This window comes from Rana temporaria, chromosome 8 (genome assembly GCF_905171775.1).
Source record: "Rana temporaria chromosome 8, aRanTem1.1, whole genome shotgun sequence".
Lineage (NCBI taxonomy): Eukaryota > Metazoa > Chordata > Amphibia > Anura > Ranidae > Rana > Rana temporaria.
Window position 1 is genome coordinate 61,599,239 of NC_053496.1, and position 16,332 is coordinate 61,615,570.

The 16,332-nt window shown below is 48.6% G+C and overlaps 1 protein-coding gene across 2 annotated transcripts in view; it reads right to left on the reverse strand.

Annotated features, from left to right (window-relative positions):
• The window catches only part of SUFU (SUFU negative regulator of hedgehog signaling), a 73,957-nt gene that overhangs the window by 49,191 nt on the left and 8,434 nt on the right, over positions 1-16,332 (reverse strand). The gene's annotated exons all lie outside the window — the stretch shown is intronic.

Here is a 16,332-nt window from a genome sequence, read left to right on the forward strand (position 1 = left end):
ATAGGGAGTATGCGACAGGCAAGTTAAAAGAAAATCAACTTTTCTTGTGGTATGACCCATTTATTATGAGAACCTTGTGCCAGTTTTGCTACAGCTACTATCACCTGAGTCAGATTCAGGTAGTTATTACTCAATTTTTAGAGACTGTTACTATGGCTGTGACAGACTCTTAAAGAGTTACCGCCAATTTGTACATAAGCAAACTAGCAGCAATTCAAATCAAAGTTGGCTACCAGGGTGAACTGGATAATGGGCAATGGTGGGTTCCTTACTTTATTAATATGTTTTACATTTACTTTGTTGGTTGCTAGGATGAACTGCACAGGTCACGCAGAACAGACCGTGGTCGGAGCCTGATGGGGGAACTTAAAAGGATAGTATTTGAGACATCAGATCAGCATTGCCTGTGATTGAAAGCAGATGGCAGTATGCAGATTCCATATCGGACATTCAATCCAATAGTGGCTTTGGAATGCCCTCTCTGCCAACTGTTGTCAACCGTGTTCATTTCAGCAACAAAATTCACACTGGAGATTTCAGTCTACTAAAACAACTCAGATGACTAAAATACAACTAAAACTAAAATCGGTATTTGACATCAAAATTAAAACTGGTTGTCAAAAAAGAAAGGTGGACCTGATATGAAGCTACTCCCATCAGGCTCTGTCCACTTCACAACTCAAATTCATGGCCCCTGAACCTGTTGGGTAGGCAGAGCCTGATGGGGGGGAACTCAGAATAGTTCCCCATTAGGCCTTGTCTGATTGACAGCACACACCAGCGGCCAGACTCCAAAGCTGTTATTGGACTGAACAGCAACTATGGATCTGCCCACTGCCATGCTCAGTCAATCAAAAGTTAAGAGGACCTGATGGTGAACTAGTCTCTCCGCCTTGCTTTCGTACAAAACACCTTGGCCTTACGCCTATAAACATGGCAGACGCAGTGGTTGAGAAGGCTTACCGAGAAAGGAGGGCATTATGAACACCGACTTTAGTGCAGGCACTGACCAATTCATGTACCCGACTCTGGTTCAGCCTCAGTCTCGGGGAAAAAACACACACACACACGTTGCCATTTCTGCTATATTAAGCAAAGGCCACCCATCTTCTGCTCATCCCCTTTGATGCTACAAGACCTTGTGGGTTGATTAACTAAAGGCAAATCCACTTTGCACTACAAGTGCACTTTGAAGTGCAGTCGCTGTACATCTCAGGGGGACATGCAAGTAAAATAAAAAACATAATTTTTGCTTGTACATGACTGGATGATAAAATCAGCAGAGCTTCCCCTCATTTCAGATCTGCACCTCAGATTTAAGTGGATTTGCCTTTAGCAAATAAACCCCCTTGTCTGAATGGCACAGCCCTGCAAATTTTGCAAGGGTGGTCAGATCAGAGCGCACATCCAACCAACCCCTAAAGACCAGAGACAGCCAGTTCTAAACAAATCTCAGGAGCCACATAAACAATGTACTTGTAATCACTTTTCCAAGCTCCTACTGGCTCAGAGATTAAACTCACTAGCTTCTGAACTATTAGTTTGTCCATCCTTGCTAAACTGGCATAACAAAAAGGGCCTGCAAACAATAAAACCTTCACAATCCAGTGATATATTTGTTCCCACAGTCCCCTAGTGTGTGCAATATCGAAGTAGTTTTGTTTTTTTTTTTCCGCAAAAGAGGCTTCCGTCTAGCCACTCTCCCATTAAACCCAGAGCAGAAGAGGGCTGCAGTGGTTGTCCTTCTGGAACTTTTTCGCATTTCCACACATGATCTCTGGAGCTCAGTCAGAGTTCTTGGTCACCTCTCTTACCAAGTTCCTTCTCCCCCGATTGCTCAGTTTGGCCAATCGAGAATCTGTGGAAAGAACTGAAAACTGCTGTTCACAAACACTCTCCATCCAACCTCACTGAGCTCAAGCTGTTTTTCAAGGAGGAATGGGCAAAAATTTCAGTCTCTCGATGTGCAAAATTGATAGAGACATACCCCAAGCGACTTACAGCTGTAATCGCAGCAAAAGGTGGCGCTACAATGTATTAACTTAAGGGGGCTGAATAATTTTGCACGCCCAATTTTTCAGTTTTTTTTTTGTTAAAAAAAGTTTGAAATATCCAATAAATTTCGTTCCACTTCATGATTGTGTCCCACTTGTTGTTGATTCTTCAAAAAAAAAAAAAAAAATTGTTTTATATCTTTATGTTTGAAGCCTGAAATGTGGCAAAAGGTCGCAAAGTTCAAGGGGGCCGAATACGCTCGCAAGGCACTGTAAATCAACATGCCCTATTGGCATTTTAGATGAAGAAGAAGAAAGGACGGTGTGGAATAGCCATCCCTCATAAGGATTTTGCAATGTTTTAGCTATAGAAGACATTTCTAGCTTAGGTAAAATCTGTAGTAGCACCATTGCCACAAGCATGAATATGTAGCTGATAACAAATTGAAAGAAGGGGGGGGGGGGGTAAAGGCCTACAGTACATTAATGAAATAACCGAACATTCAGCAGAAAAATGTGCCTGTGTATACACTGAGAAACTGTTCTCCTCAGAGATTAGAGCTCGTTGCGGAATATAAAGCCAGCCCTGCTCTGTTGGTGGCCTCCGTTTCCCAGTGTTATTGATGGTGTTAACTAGCTCAAACAAATCACAATCTGAAACCAAATACACTGCAGGAAAAGGTTTCCATATGTTGGCTATTTCTTCAGGGGAGGTCTACCTCCAGCACACAGACAGCAGCTCTCTAGTGTTGCCCCCTCCCCATCCCCACTGTTCCCGGTTAATTGATGAAATACTCTCTCATGTTAAACAAGGCCAACTCTCTGCAGCAGCAGCACCCTCAACAAAGCACAATATAAAGACCCTCCAAAGATGCTAGGAGCATTTACTGTCAGCTGCGCGTCATGAAAAATGCAAAGGTTAGGTAATATGTGTTTTTGATACATTCTGCATTTACCGAGCACATGCAAAAAGTAGCAGAAAATGCTGCATGCCCCATTTTGTTACCAACACACTCATCAACTGGTCCAAATCAAATCGATTTCTAAGCTCTATTGTGTATCGATACATTAAAACAAATTAGATTTTTGTTTTACCTGCAAAGTCCTTTTCTTGGAGTACATCACAAGACAAAATGGCCTTTGTATCTCCTCCTAGGCATTATTACCCCCCTTAAGCCCAGGTTCACACTGAGCTGTGGGAATGAAGCTGTGCGAGTTCAGCTGTACTGGAACCATTTCACATCTGTGCGGGTTTCTGCACAGATGACAATGGAAATCGCTCACCCAAATCGCAAAAAGTAGTACAGAAACGACTTTTTGAAATCGGTGCCTCGCCACAAATGCAGCGTCGCACCGATTAGGACGGTGCCATTGCCGGCAAATACCACCAATATGACATGTCAAAACGCACCAATGTGAACCAGGGCTAAGGGTCCTTTCACACAGGGTTTCCGCCTGATGGACTCCACTGATCAGTTCCGCAGAAGTCCGCCTCCGCTCGCTGTACGGAGATGGACCTGTCAGAGCCCCACTGTCCTGACGTCAGCATTTATAGGATGAAAACAGACCGCCTGTTAATTTTCATCCGATCCTCCAGACGGATGGAAAATTGGGTCACCGTCCGTCTGGATTTTACAGACAGGATCGAATAGAAAGAACTTGTTTTCCCTTTTTTATTAACCTTTTTGTAAACTACCACCTGGAGGGACAGTCTCACCTTGATAGAATAAAAAGGTAGAGGTGTACGCCTCCCTCCTCCTCGTCCAGAAGAAGCTACGTGACATACCGTTGACGTCACCAGAACGATCCCCCAGCCAAGCGGGATGTGGTGAGCTGAGAATTGAGTGCTGGATACAAATGCACTCAGCTGATATGGCTCTGGAATCACCGCTGAAAACACTACTGAATCTCTGGTGATCTACTATATAGTGTTCATTGTCAACCTGTTTTCCCAGACGTGTGAGCTCACGACAAGTAGAAATACAGCAGATGGACTCCGTAGACACAGGGAAGGTCCTTAAGGGTGTCTGTACAACGAACGGAGTCGGTAATTTAAAGCGGGGGTTCACCCTTAGAGGGCACTTTCCCCCCTTAGATTCCTGCTCGTTATTACTAGGGGAATCGGCTATTTATTTTAAAATATGTGCAGTACTTACCCGTTTACGAGACGCATCCTCTCCGTCACTTCCGGGTATGGGCTTCGGGAATGGGCGTTCCTTCTTGATTGACAGGTTTCCGAGAGGCTTCCGACGGTCGCATCCATCGCGTCACGATTTTCCGAAAGAAGCCGAACGTCGGTGCGCAGGCGCAGTATAGAGCCGCACCGACGTTCGGCTTCTTTCGGCTACGAGTGACGCGATGGATGCGACCGTCGGAAGCCTCTCGGAAGAATGTCAATCAAGAAGGAACGCCGGCTCCCGAAGACCCATACCCGGAAGCGACGGAAGAAGATGCAGCTCGAAAACGGGTAAGTACAGCTCATATTTTAATATAAATAGCCGATTCCCCTAGACCGAACGAGCAGGAAGCTAAGGGGAGATTTTTTTTTTTTTTTTAAATGGGTGAACTCCCGCTTTAAGAACTTTTGCCCTCTATACATGTGCCATTTCATAGACTTCATCGCCTGAGATGTTCAGGATCAGTGCGGTAACTGGATAGTATTATTGATGTCCAGCATCTATAGCAACATATGGCAACAAGCTTTACTAGGAACTAATACAAGGCTGCTATATACTAAAGATGAGAAAAGTCGTGAAATCGGGGATTTCATCGTTTGAGTCGTGAGAGACGCCGATCCGAGTCGTGAGAGACGCCGATCCGCTTCTATTACTTCAAGGGGCGGTGGGGGTGGTGGGGGTGAAAAGACCGACCGTGTGTTCATACAATGAATGAACACCAATCAATCTCTTTCCCTAGTAAGTCCCATTACACCCCCCCCCTTCAGTTAGAACACACAGATAACACATTTAACCCCTTGATCTCCCCCTAGTGTTAATCCTTCCCTGCCAGTGACATTTTTACAGTAATCAATGCATTTGTCAGTTAGAGACGCAGTGCCGTATCGCAAAAAAAATTGCCCGGTCAATGAGCAGCCAAATCTTCCGGGGCTGAAGTGGTTAAATAAACCCCTTAAATAAAAACACACTATGAAATTAATGCTAATGAAGCCCATATTCAGGTATTGGGCACTAAGCCACTGAGTGCTTTCGCCTGGCAGCACTAGGGTCATTTGTTTGAATGCCAACCACTGAACTACCTACCTGGAGTTTGTTCTCCCTGTGTGGGTTTCCTCCAGGTACAACAGTTTCCTCCCAAATTCCAAAGACATGCTGGTAGGTTAATTGGATCCTGTCTAAATTGGTCCTAGTATGTATGAAAGGGAATTAGGGACTTTAAAATAGTAAGACCCTTGAGGGCAGGGACTGATGTGAAGGTTTAATATGTAAAGTGCTGCATACAATAGATTAGCTATATATGGCCATTTTAACTGCTAATGTTTTTCTTATTAAGGATGGTGGGCAAAACACGAACATCTAAATCCGTCTGTATATATATATATATATATATATATATATATACACACACACACACACACACACACACACACCGTAAATTTTTTTTTATCACACAAGATAAAAGTAGGGCAAACAGGGACAGAAATGCCAGGGCTCCTGAAGAGCAAGATGTACACCGATAAGTACATCCCTTGTGTGAATAAAAGACCTAGAGTAGCCAGATCCTCTCATACAATCCCCTACAGAGCCTCAAACACTATACAAGACTTGGCAGACCAGCAGCTGGATCCGCTGACAAGGCTGCATTGCTGCCAACTTGAGGAGAACATGTGCAAGGAGCCCAAGCACAGTCCAGAAACTACTACAAGGGAGGCCAGATGATAATAGAAGCTATGTGATCTGGAAGAGCAGCAAATGTAATTTAACAATGAGTAAAATTAAGTGTACAAGTTTTTAGTTAATATCCCCTAGTACAGTGGTCTCAAAGTACCGGCCCACGGGCCATTTGCGGCCCGTGGACCAGTTATAAATGGCCCTCAGGCAGGGTGGAAGTGAGGGGAGCAAAAAAAAAAATAAAAAAAATTTTTTTTTTTTTGAGCTGGTGCCATCTGGTGGTGAGCCGTTGGTATTACAAGTTATTACCACCAGATGTGAGCTGGCGCCATCTGGTGGTGGCCGTTGGTATTACAAGTTAAGCATTACAAGCTAAACAGCAATTTAAATAATGCTAAAGTGTTGTTTGGATGGCTACCATGGCTTATTAGCAATCTGTATTTGAAACATTCTGCAAAAAAACAAAAAATTATACAGGACATAGAATAGCAGTTCCTAAAAAAAAACAGATTAACCAAAATGTTTACTTATTGACAAACCTTCACTTTTTACACACACACACACACACACACACACACACACACACACACACACACACACACACACACACACACACACACACACACACACACACATATATATATATACATACATATATACACACACACACACACACACAAACATTTTATTATATAAAATATCACTTTTTTTGCAGGTAACAAAAATGTGCATTTACTTTTTGGAGTCTGGCAGCATTGCACCAGCGATCAGCAGATCACCAATGCCATGCAGGACTCCTCTAGACTGTCAGTGTGAGCGGTCTAACCCTTACACACAGCCAGGAAGCTTCAAACCAACAGGAAGAATCAATGAACTACCACAGCGCTCAACAGCACCCTGGTAGTTCATTGACAAGGATGTTGACACTTGTAGTTGAAATTACGCAGCTGCGTTGGCAAAGCCCCGCACGGCAGCGCTGTTTTCAAAAAGTGACAGCTGGTAAGGGAACTTCTCCCCATACTGCTGTCACATTGAGAGAGGGGGGAACAGCCAGCGGCTGTAGCAGTGGGAACAGGTTACACGTTCCACCCTAAAAACGGGTGAAACGTGCAACATATTCCCAAGGATAAAAGAATAAGTTTATCTTAACATTTTTGTTTACATTAAAGTGTTCCTATAATTGAAATTTTGGAAATGGGCTTGAGTAAAAGAACGAAATAATGAAATTAAATACCAAGACAATGGGAAAGATTCCCCTGATGTCATTGCACAAAATAGTCACAAGGTTTGAGAGGAATGTGCACAGTCCAATGAAGAGACCGTATGACGGGAGATATGCATAAGGCCCAAACAAAGCGATAAACTAAGGCCAAAAGTTTTGTTAAGCCTAGTACACACCACCCCCCCCCCCCCCAATCTGCCCTCTGGGCTGAATAGGGGAAAAAAAACAAAGGGGAAAACAAACCCCAAGAACTCTGTACTAATAATCCGATGTTCGTACAGCGATCACCCCCCACTGAGCAATTGTGTTCCGACAGGGGCCAGTTGGCACTCCCAGCCATTGGCTGAGAGCGCTGATCAGGTGGCGTTCGGCTTTTTCGGTCATACCCCTTCGGAATGGACCGGCTGCCGTACACACGGGCCAAATGTCGTCCAGTTTCTATTGAACTGGCCGATGTAGTCCAATATTTGGCCCTTGTGTAAGACCCATTAAACTGACATGGAGGATGAAGGGAATCGCTTCGGTCTAAATTAGATCATTGGTGTAAAAAATTATACCTATAAATAAATATATTACAAATATATAAAAATTAGGTGCATATAAACTATACGTCATCACAATACTTGTAAAGTAATAAAGTGCAAAAATATAATAAAAAAAACATTCACCAATAGCCACAATGGACTAGGTGATCCAAAGCAGAATGTAATGAGAAAGAACAAGTCCACAAAAATCTGTGTTGTATTGAACTCACAACACACTATAGATGATTGGATGATGGAAATCACCCGAGCTCCTCCTTATTCACTTCCAAAATGCATCATCCCTTACAATGTGAACAAGTCTATTTGCCCTTTTTAAATAAACCCCCATGTCTGTATGATTTTCATCCAAAAACAAGCTAGCAGGTTAGATTCTGCTTAAACTGATGTGTGTCCATAGGAGTGTTGTAGGAGCCTTCGATTGCAAGCTCCTTTACAGACAGAAATTTTTTTTTTTCAAAGTACTGTATATTTAGGGCCGAAACAACTAAGCGATTAATCGACAACTAATCGATTACCATTTTCATAATCGATTAATCGGCCAGTAACATAATGGGGTTTAAAAAAATAAAAAAATAAAATTGGTCCTTTATAGTGCAAAAAGAGCAAATTGCTACTGTAAGTATTACTTTCACTGTCAAACAGTAAAAAATTAACCCCTTACAGTAGCAATTATTTGCTCCTTTTTGTACTAATTTTAGTTATTTTTAACCCCCATTATGTTACTTAACATCTCAGGCCTGGGGTCGCACCTCTGTGTGTTTTTAGTGCTTTTTGCAGAAACACTGCAGTTCATTTACATGGTTTCCTATGGGACACGTTCACATCCATGATTTCTTTCAGCTGCTGCCCATTTGGAAAGGGCGAGGACTTTAACGCAAAACTGTGCCATTTTGTTTTTTTGGTTCAATATACTTCAATGGAGAAGCTGCAGAAAAGCATGTAATGCGTTTTTGCGGCAATTTGTGTTTTTTAATCTGCCCAACAACAAATTGGCCAAAAAAATATAAAAAATAAAAAAAAAATAAAAATTTTGCAGTGATTTGTAACGTTATTAACCGATTAATCGATTGAAACAATAATCGGCAAACTAATCGATTATGAAAATAATCGTTAGTTGCAGCCCTATGTATATTCAAATTTATTTTGAACTACTATTAAATGACAAATCATAACTGTACTGATCAAAGAAGAAGCAATACTTGTAAAGTTAAATAAATCAGAGCCAAGTGTAGCTATGTGTCTTTCACTTACTTCTGTCCCCTAAACTTACAGATCTTCACATATACATTTAAAGCGGAGGTCCACCCGATTTTTTTTTTTTTTAAGCCAGCAGCCCCTGACTTTTAAAAAATTGGACACTTGCCTGTCCAGCGCGCCCGCGATGTCGGCAGCCGAGGCCGCGCAATCAGTCGTCTCTCGGCTGCCCATGCCGCCATCCTCGGTGAGGGAATCACAAAGTGAAGAGTTGCGGCTTCACTGCCCGGTTCCCTACTGCGCATGCGTGATCGGCGCGTCCTTACTGGTCCCCGCTGGCCCCTGGGACCAGTGCGTTTCCCAGAAGACAGCATGGGGGACGGGGGATGTGACTCCTGCGGGAGTCTATCCCCGAAAGTGGGTGCAAATACCTGTATTGCCAAATATGACATCGGAGGGGGGGATTCCAAAAAGCAGAGATTCACTTTTTGTGTGGACCTACGCTTTAAGCAGCTGGCATACCTCTCTGCAAGTAGACAGATTTTGTATTTGGCTCCACAGAAGTCTATGGAGATTTCACCAATACCTGGATGTCTGAATAGCACCGAGATGCCAGAGGAAGCCCAAAAAGAAAAGTGAAATGTTCCCGCTGACTTATACAGCTTTACAACCTGGCGTTCTTGAATGCGGTCCAAAGATAGTGTTTGTTTCTGCATGTTATTAAGAAAAAGCAAAGGCCCTTATGTAGCACTATGTCAGAAATAAGTACTGGCCAAGTTAATCCAAAGCAGCCAGACTGTCCCTTTCACTCAAACTGCCATTTGCCAGCATTTCCAAGACACCGATAGATGATGAGTGCAATTAACAGACACACAAAGCTTCACAAAAAGCATCTGCCAGTTCGAGGCTTTCCAACTCTGCAGAAGTTACTCCCTAGGCGGGCAAGTCATGAGTGTATTAAACAAAATGTTTGCAGATTTCTACCCTGCTTAATAATTGTGTGTACAATGTTACAACATTCTAAAGCTTCACGCCGTGTTTCAAAGTAGTTGTTCAACCCACTGGGATGTCTGCTGACCATTTAATACACTTTCGCAAAAAGTGGACAAGTAAAACGATGTCCTCTGGGGGCGTGTCCAAGATGGCGAAGTGAGCAGAAGCTAATCCTCTGTGCTCCGCCGGCATCCGCTCTTACATCCGAGCCATCGACACCGGATTACTCTCCTGCGGCCTGTCGGGGATACCCCACGTTGCTGTGAACCTGGGGAGCCGGTCGGGGGATCCCTCCGTTTTGGATTAGCTGTGTGGGGATCCACACCATCTCTTTCCGGGCCGGGCCCGGCCTTCCCCCGGGACGCGCGGCTTCGGCCTGTCCTGGACGTCCATCCTGCTCCGGTGAGGGGACCCTGAGAGGCTATATCACCACCCCGACACCTAGGGACCAAGCTGGGGCACTTACCTCCCGATCCGGCCCTTCCTCGCGGGATCCACGCTAGGCCGCACCGAAGCCGCGGCCTCGATTTCCACCTCGCGGACCCGCGGTAGCCACGATCCCGCCCAGCTTATTGCACGCCCGCCACCGCAGACCCGGCACCTGAGGACCACCGCTGCCGCACTCGGCTCCAGCTCCGGCCCGTCCTCGCGGGACCCGCACTAGGCCGCAACGAAGCCGCGGCCTCGATTTCCACTCGCGGACCCGCGGCAGCCACGATCCCGCCCAGCGAGCGGGCGGGGAACTCCGGACATCATCGGCTGCTGATCCGCTCCGGGGGACTGCCGCGGAGGCGCTTCCTGCCCGCTCCTGCTCCACCGCAAGGGCCTTGGACTGGGCCTGAACGAGGCCGCGGCCTGGATTTCACCTTGTGGCCCCCCTGGTGGCCACGATCCTGCCCACCACACAGGCGGATCCGGCGGGTGGTCTGCTTGCTGGGGGGCCCCCCGGAGGGTCTAGCAGCTGCGTCTACCTCCCCCTTGATCCGGTTCCCCCCCCCTTGCTGAGAGCTGAGGCCTTGCGGTCCCCGAGCCTGGGGGTACCACCACCGTGTGTGTGGCCTGCTGGACTTTATCTGTCTCCCTTCGCGGCTGACTGCTGCCTGGGTGTCCTTGAGATAGGGAGCCGGGGGGCGCCCGGGGGCTTTTAATTGTGGTCGCAGAGACACTTGAATGAGGCGAGGCCGGTCAGGATCAAAGGGTGGTAAGGGGAAGACATACAAATTCCCTCCTCTCCCGGAGTCCCCCCAGCTGACGCCGGACCCCCTGGCTACCCCTCGGGCCACTCGCGGCCAGCACAGGGCATCACAAACGGGCCCAATGGAGGCTGAAGGAGAGAGGCCCCCGTGGCTGGCGGAAGTTATGGCGGCTATAGCCATGTGCCAATCCACACTCACGGCTAAAATAGAGGCAGTACAAATGGACGTTGGCCTTATCAGACAGGACATGGACAAACTCAGGTCCAGGGTGACAGAGACTGAACAGAGAGTCAGCAACACAGAGGATATAGTTGCGGAACACAGTGCAGCACTGCGCTCGCTTCAAACTAAGGTCAAAGCCCTGGAGTACAGAGCTGAGGATGCAGAAAACAGAAATAGGCGCAACAACCTGCGCATAGTCGGCCTGGCGGAGGGCGCAGAGGGCAACAACCCGACGTGCTTTGTAGAGGACATGCTACGCAACCTTTTGCCTGATGCACGCCTGTCCCCTCACTATGCGGTGGAGCGGGCTCACAGGATTCCACCCAGGCCTGGCCCTCCGGGAGCTCCTCCTCGCACGTTTATCCTCAAACTCCTCAACTTTCGGGACAGAGATGAGGTCCTCCGTGCATCTAGGGCGGTGGGGGATTTGCGTTTCCAAAACAACAAATTGATGATCTTCCCTGACTACTCTATAGAAACGCAGAAATTGAGGAAATCGTTTGATCATGTGAAGGCGGGGCTGCGGGCTCGCAACATCCGCTACAGCGTCCTCTTCCCGGCCCGCCTGAGAGTCCAGGATGGTGAGACAACCCGCTTCTTCACTTCCCCGAGAGACGCCTCTGCCTGGCTGGACTCCCTGCCTCGTGACCAGCATCCAAGAGCGTGAGCCGTGAGTACCCGCTGAAGACCCTTTTTGTGCTTTGGGCCCCGTCCATAGCCTCGCCCCGGCGAGCGCTGCACTACTCCTCAGGTTTGGTGCACACCCACAGCGTCTGTTGCAACTGTTGTGCCCGTTGATGCTGTGGTTGCCTTTACGGGGTGCCCAGGGACTCCCCATGGGTGGGACACTAAGATGGTGCCCCTGGTTAGAAGAACCAGGAGACTTCTGCAGCTGAGACTTCCTGTCACCCAAGGTTTTGACAGACAGGCCTGCACTCCTTACGAGTAGATGGTTTACTTATTCCCCTTTCTTACTGGAGGGACCTTTTGTTTACATATGCCTTTTTGAATTTTATTTTAAATTTTTGTTCCCGACAGTCTGAGACATTTCCCGGCGGATGCTACAGCTAAAGAGGACATAGCGCAACTCACTCCTTGACCCCGCTGAACTTGCGGGGGGTTGGGAGCGGATCTTGCACAGGACCCCCCTTTTGCAGCCGGCGAGCTGTTTTTTGGTTTTGGGATGGAAACCTGCCTCAGTTTTAAGGGGTTGGGTGGGGTGGGGGGAGGGGAGGGTTCCCATGTTTGGGATGGTTTATGGTTTGTGTTTTATTTTTGTTTTCTTCACAAAAATGTCTTGCAAGTAGGTTCTGAATATGCATTACCAAAGTCAGCGTCAGGTGTATGTTGTGGGTACCCCTTCCGAGTCAGGAGAGCGGTCTCAGGGGGGGGGCGCCCTTTTCATCCTGAGATAATTCCCCCCAGCTGCTGGTATGTCAGCCCTTAATATACTGTCATGGAACACTAGGGGTCTAAATTCTCCAACGAAACGGTCGCTGGTATTTCAATTCATTAGGGCTCATAGCCCACATATCTGTATCCTCCAGGAGACCCACCTGGTGGGTAGTAGAACGCTGGCCCTAAAAAAACCCTGGATAGGGCATCACTACCACTCCACTTACTCCAACTTTGCCAGGGGAGTTAGCATCCTGGTGCACAAGTCCCTCCCCTTTCGGCTGCTCAACTTGACACTTGACTCGGATGGCAGATACGTCGTAATTCATGCACAGATTAGGTCCATGAGGTTGGTCATAGCAGGGGTGTATCTGCCCCCTCCTGCATCAATCTCACTTCTACACCGAATCACCTCGAGTATAGCTGAATTTGCTAGCGAAAACTTGGTCATAATGGGAGACTTTAACATGGTCCCGGATCAGAGCGTTGACAGGATGTCCCAGAGTGGATCATTCCACTCTGGTCTGGTGGAGTGGGCAGAAATGTATGGCTTGACGGATGTGTGGCGTTGGAGGAATCCTCACTCCAGGGCTTACACCTGTCACTCTGCATCGCATAAGTCCTTCTCTAGAATAGACCTGGCGTACCTGGGGGGCCTGGCATTGCCTAAGGTTCAGGACATTAGGATTCTCCCTAGGGGCATCTCGGATCATGCGCCGCTTCTCCTGACGCTGGAGCTCTCTTCGGCCCCGGGCACAGTACTGTGGAGGCTGTCCAGGTTCTGGGTGTCGGACGAGGCGGTGGATGGTCACTTTAGGGAGGCGCTGCGGGAATACTGGGCGGTCAACCCCGGTTCGGCCGGGCCGCTGTCGGTCTGGGACGCCTTTAAAGCCTACACGCGGGGTCGGTATCAATCCATAATAGCTAGGGTCCGGAGGGAGAGGAGGGCTGACTTGGTGGGAGCAGAGGGGAGGGCAGCCCTGCAGGAAGCACAATATGTCCGTTCCAGGGATCCTTGTGACTACGACGCTCTTCAGTCCCTGACGGGGGAGGTGGTGCGTATTCGCACTGCTCTCACCCAGAAACGTTTACTCGCCCAATCGCAGCGTATATTCGAACAGGGGGAGAGATCCGGGAAGTTACTGGCCTGGCTGTCACGGGAACAATCTGGGGGGATGTGTGTGCCCTGCATACGTGGACCGGGGGGGGACCTAACGTACGCCCCTGACGAAATAAACGACTGCTTCGTTTCCTTCTATAAAAGTCTCTACAGCTCCAGGGCTGCGTACTCTAGTGATGACCTGGCCTCCTATCTAGATCCCATTGACATCCCAGTTCTGACTACTAAATACCGAGAACTGCTAGACGCCCCCATAGCCGCTGACGAACTCTTGACAGCTCTTAAGACCCTCCAATCGGGTAAGTCGCCGGGCCCCGATGGTATACCGGTTGAATTTTACAAACAATACTCTGAGGACTTGACGGACAAACTGCTCGGTATGTTAACAGAGGCGCAGAGGGCGCGGGAGCTCCCGCATTCCCTGAGTGAGGCTGTGGTGGTGGTGATCCCTAAGCCGGGTAAGGACCCGACCGTGTGCTCCTCATACCGCCCCATCTCACTGATAAACGTTGATGCAAAACTCCTGGCCAAAGTCTTGGCCAGGAGGTTAAACACAGTCATAACTGCATTGGTACATCCAGACCAAACGGGGTTCATGCCAGGGAGGGGAACGGATATTAACATTAGAAGGCTGTATACGCATATGGACAGGGCGCTGCCGGAGACGGCAGGGGTAGTGGCGTCTTTAGACGCCGAAAAAGCCTTCGACTCGGTGGAGTGGGGGTTCCTGTGGGGGGTTCTTGCGCGGTTTGGCTTCGGGCCAAATTTTCTGACATGGCTGGGGATGCTTTACGCTGATCCCAGGGCCAGAGTCCGCACGAATGGCCTCCTCTCAGACACTTTCCCCTTGGGCCGGGGCACTCGCCAGGGATGTCCGCTATCGCCGGGACTTTTTGCCCTGGCGGTTGAGCCCCTTGCCATAGCCCTGAGGGCTGAGGCCGGGGTCAGGGGCATAGCGGTGGGGGACATAGAGGAGAAGGTGTCCCTCTACGCGGACGACACTCTACTCTACATGGCGGATGCATCCCAGTCGCTACGGAGAGCACTTGACCTATTTGAAGAATTCGGCCGGTTCTCAGGAATCCGCATAAATTGGGGCAAGTCCGTTCTCTTCCCACTGCACCCCTCGCTTCCCAGAGTAGATACTGGAACCCCCCTCCAGTGGGTAAGTGAATTTACATATCTAGGCATTCGGATTAGTAACACCTCACAGGAATACATAGAGGGGAATGTACGGCCCCTCCTCTCTCATCTCACTGACAAATGCACGACCTGGCGCACCCTCCCACTAACTCCAGTTGGCAGGGTGAACCTGCTTAAAATGGTGTTCCTCCCTAAGTTCCTATATTTCTTCCGCAACACCCCTTCCCACATCCCCAGAACTTTCTTCAGGCGACTGGAGGGGGTGCTGACGTCTTTCATTTGGGCCGGAAGGCCACCCAGAGTTGCAAGACAGATACTGTATCTCCCCCTATCGGGGGGGGGATTGGCCCTCCCAAATTTTTTGCTGTATTACTGGGCGGCTGTCCTAGTTACAGTGCGCTGGTGGTTCTCCCAGCCCAGACAGAACCCGGCGGTGAGGCTGGAAGCTGCTATACTGGGATCATATGCAGCGTTGTCTAATCTGGTGTACAGGGGTCCCGGCGCCCCCCATCCTCTGACGGCGTCCATGAAGACGACTGTTAGGGTGTGGCGGGCGGCCAGAGCTATTTATGCTAAACCGAATTGTATCTCCCCACACACCCCGCTGTGGGGTAACCCCACCCTGCCTCATCTCTGTGATCTGCCCGAACCCTCACAGTGGGCCAGACGCGGGATCACCACCCTTAGACACGTCATAGCAGATGGTAGGATCAAGCCCTTTCAGGACCTGAGACGACAGTACTCCCTCCCTGGCTCCCTCGAGTTTAAATACTTTCAGCTGAGACATGCGATGAGGGCCCAATTCCCGGACGCACTGACCCTGGAACCTGACTCAATTGAGCGACTGTTGACATCGAGCGCAATGGGGAAGCCCCTTTCCACTCTCTACATGTACCTTACGGTGGCCCACGATGTTAAACTCACCCGGTTAATGGATAAATGGAGGGGGGACATTCCAGCTTTGGGGGAGGACGAATGGGAGGAATGCGTCTCCACATACATCCCATCCATGATAGCAGCTAAGGACAGGTTCCTCCAGCTCAAGTTCCTACATAGGGCCTACTTCACCCCTCATAGAATGGCCAACATATACCCGCATCTTGATCCGAACTGTCCCAGGTGTGGGGTCGAGGTGGGGACATTCTGGCACATGGTGTGGGACTGCCCGAAGCTTCGGCCGTATTGGGCGGGGGTAGCAGAGAGGCTTAGCGACATAGGAGGGACCAGAGTGCCGTTGGACCCCTTGGTGCTCCTTCTGAGTCATTTGGGTGAGGTCGAGGGAGACAGGTACACTAAGCTATGTATCACGTTCTCACTGTTCTATGCTAGGAGGGAGATATTGCTACGGTGGAAGTCGGTAGGACCTCCCACCCTTGGATCCTGGAGGAAGGCGGTGGACTCGGCTTTGCCCCTTTACAAACTTACGTATGAGAGTAGGCAGTGCCCTGCTAAGTACGATA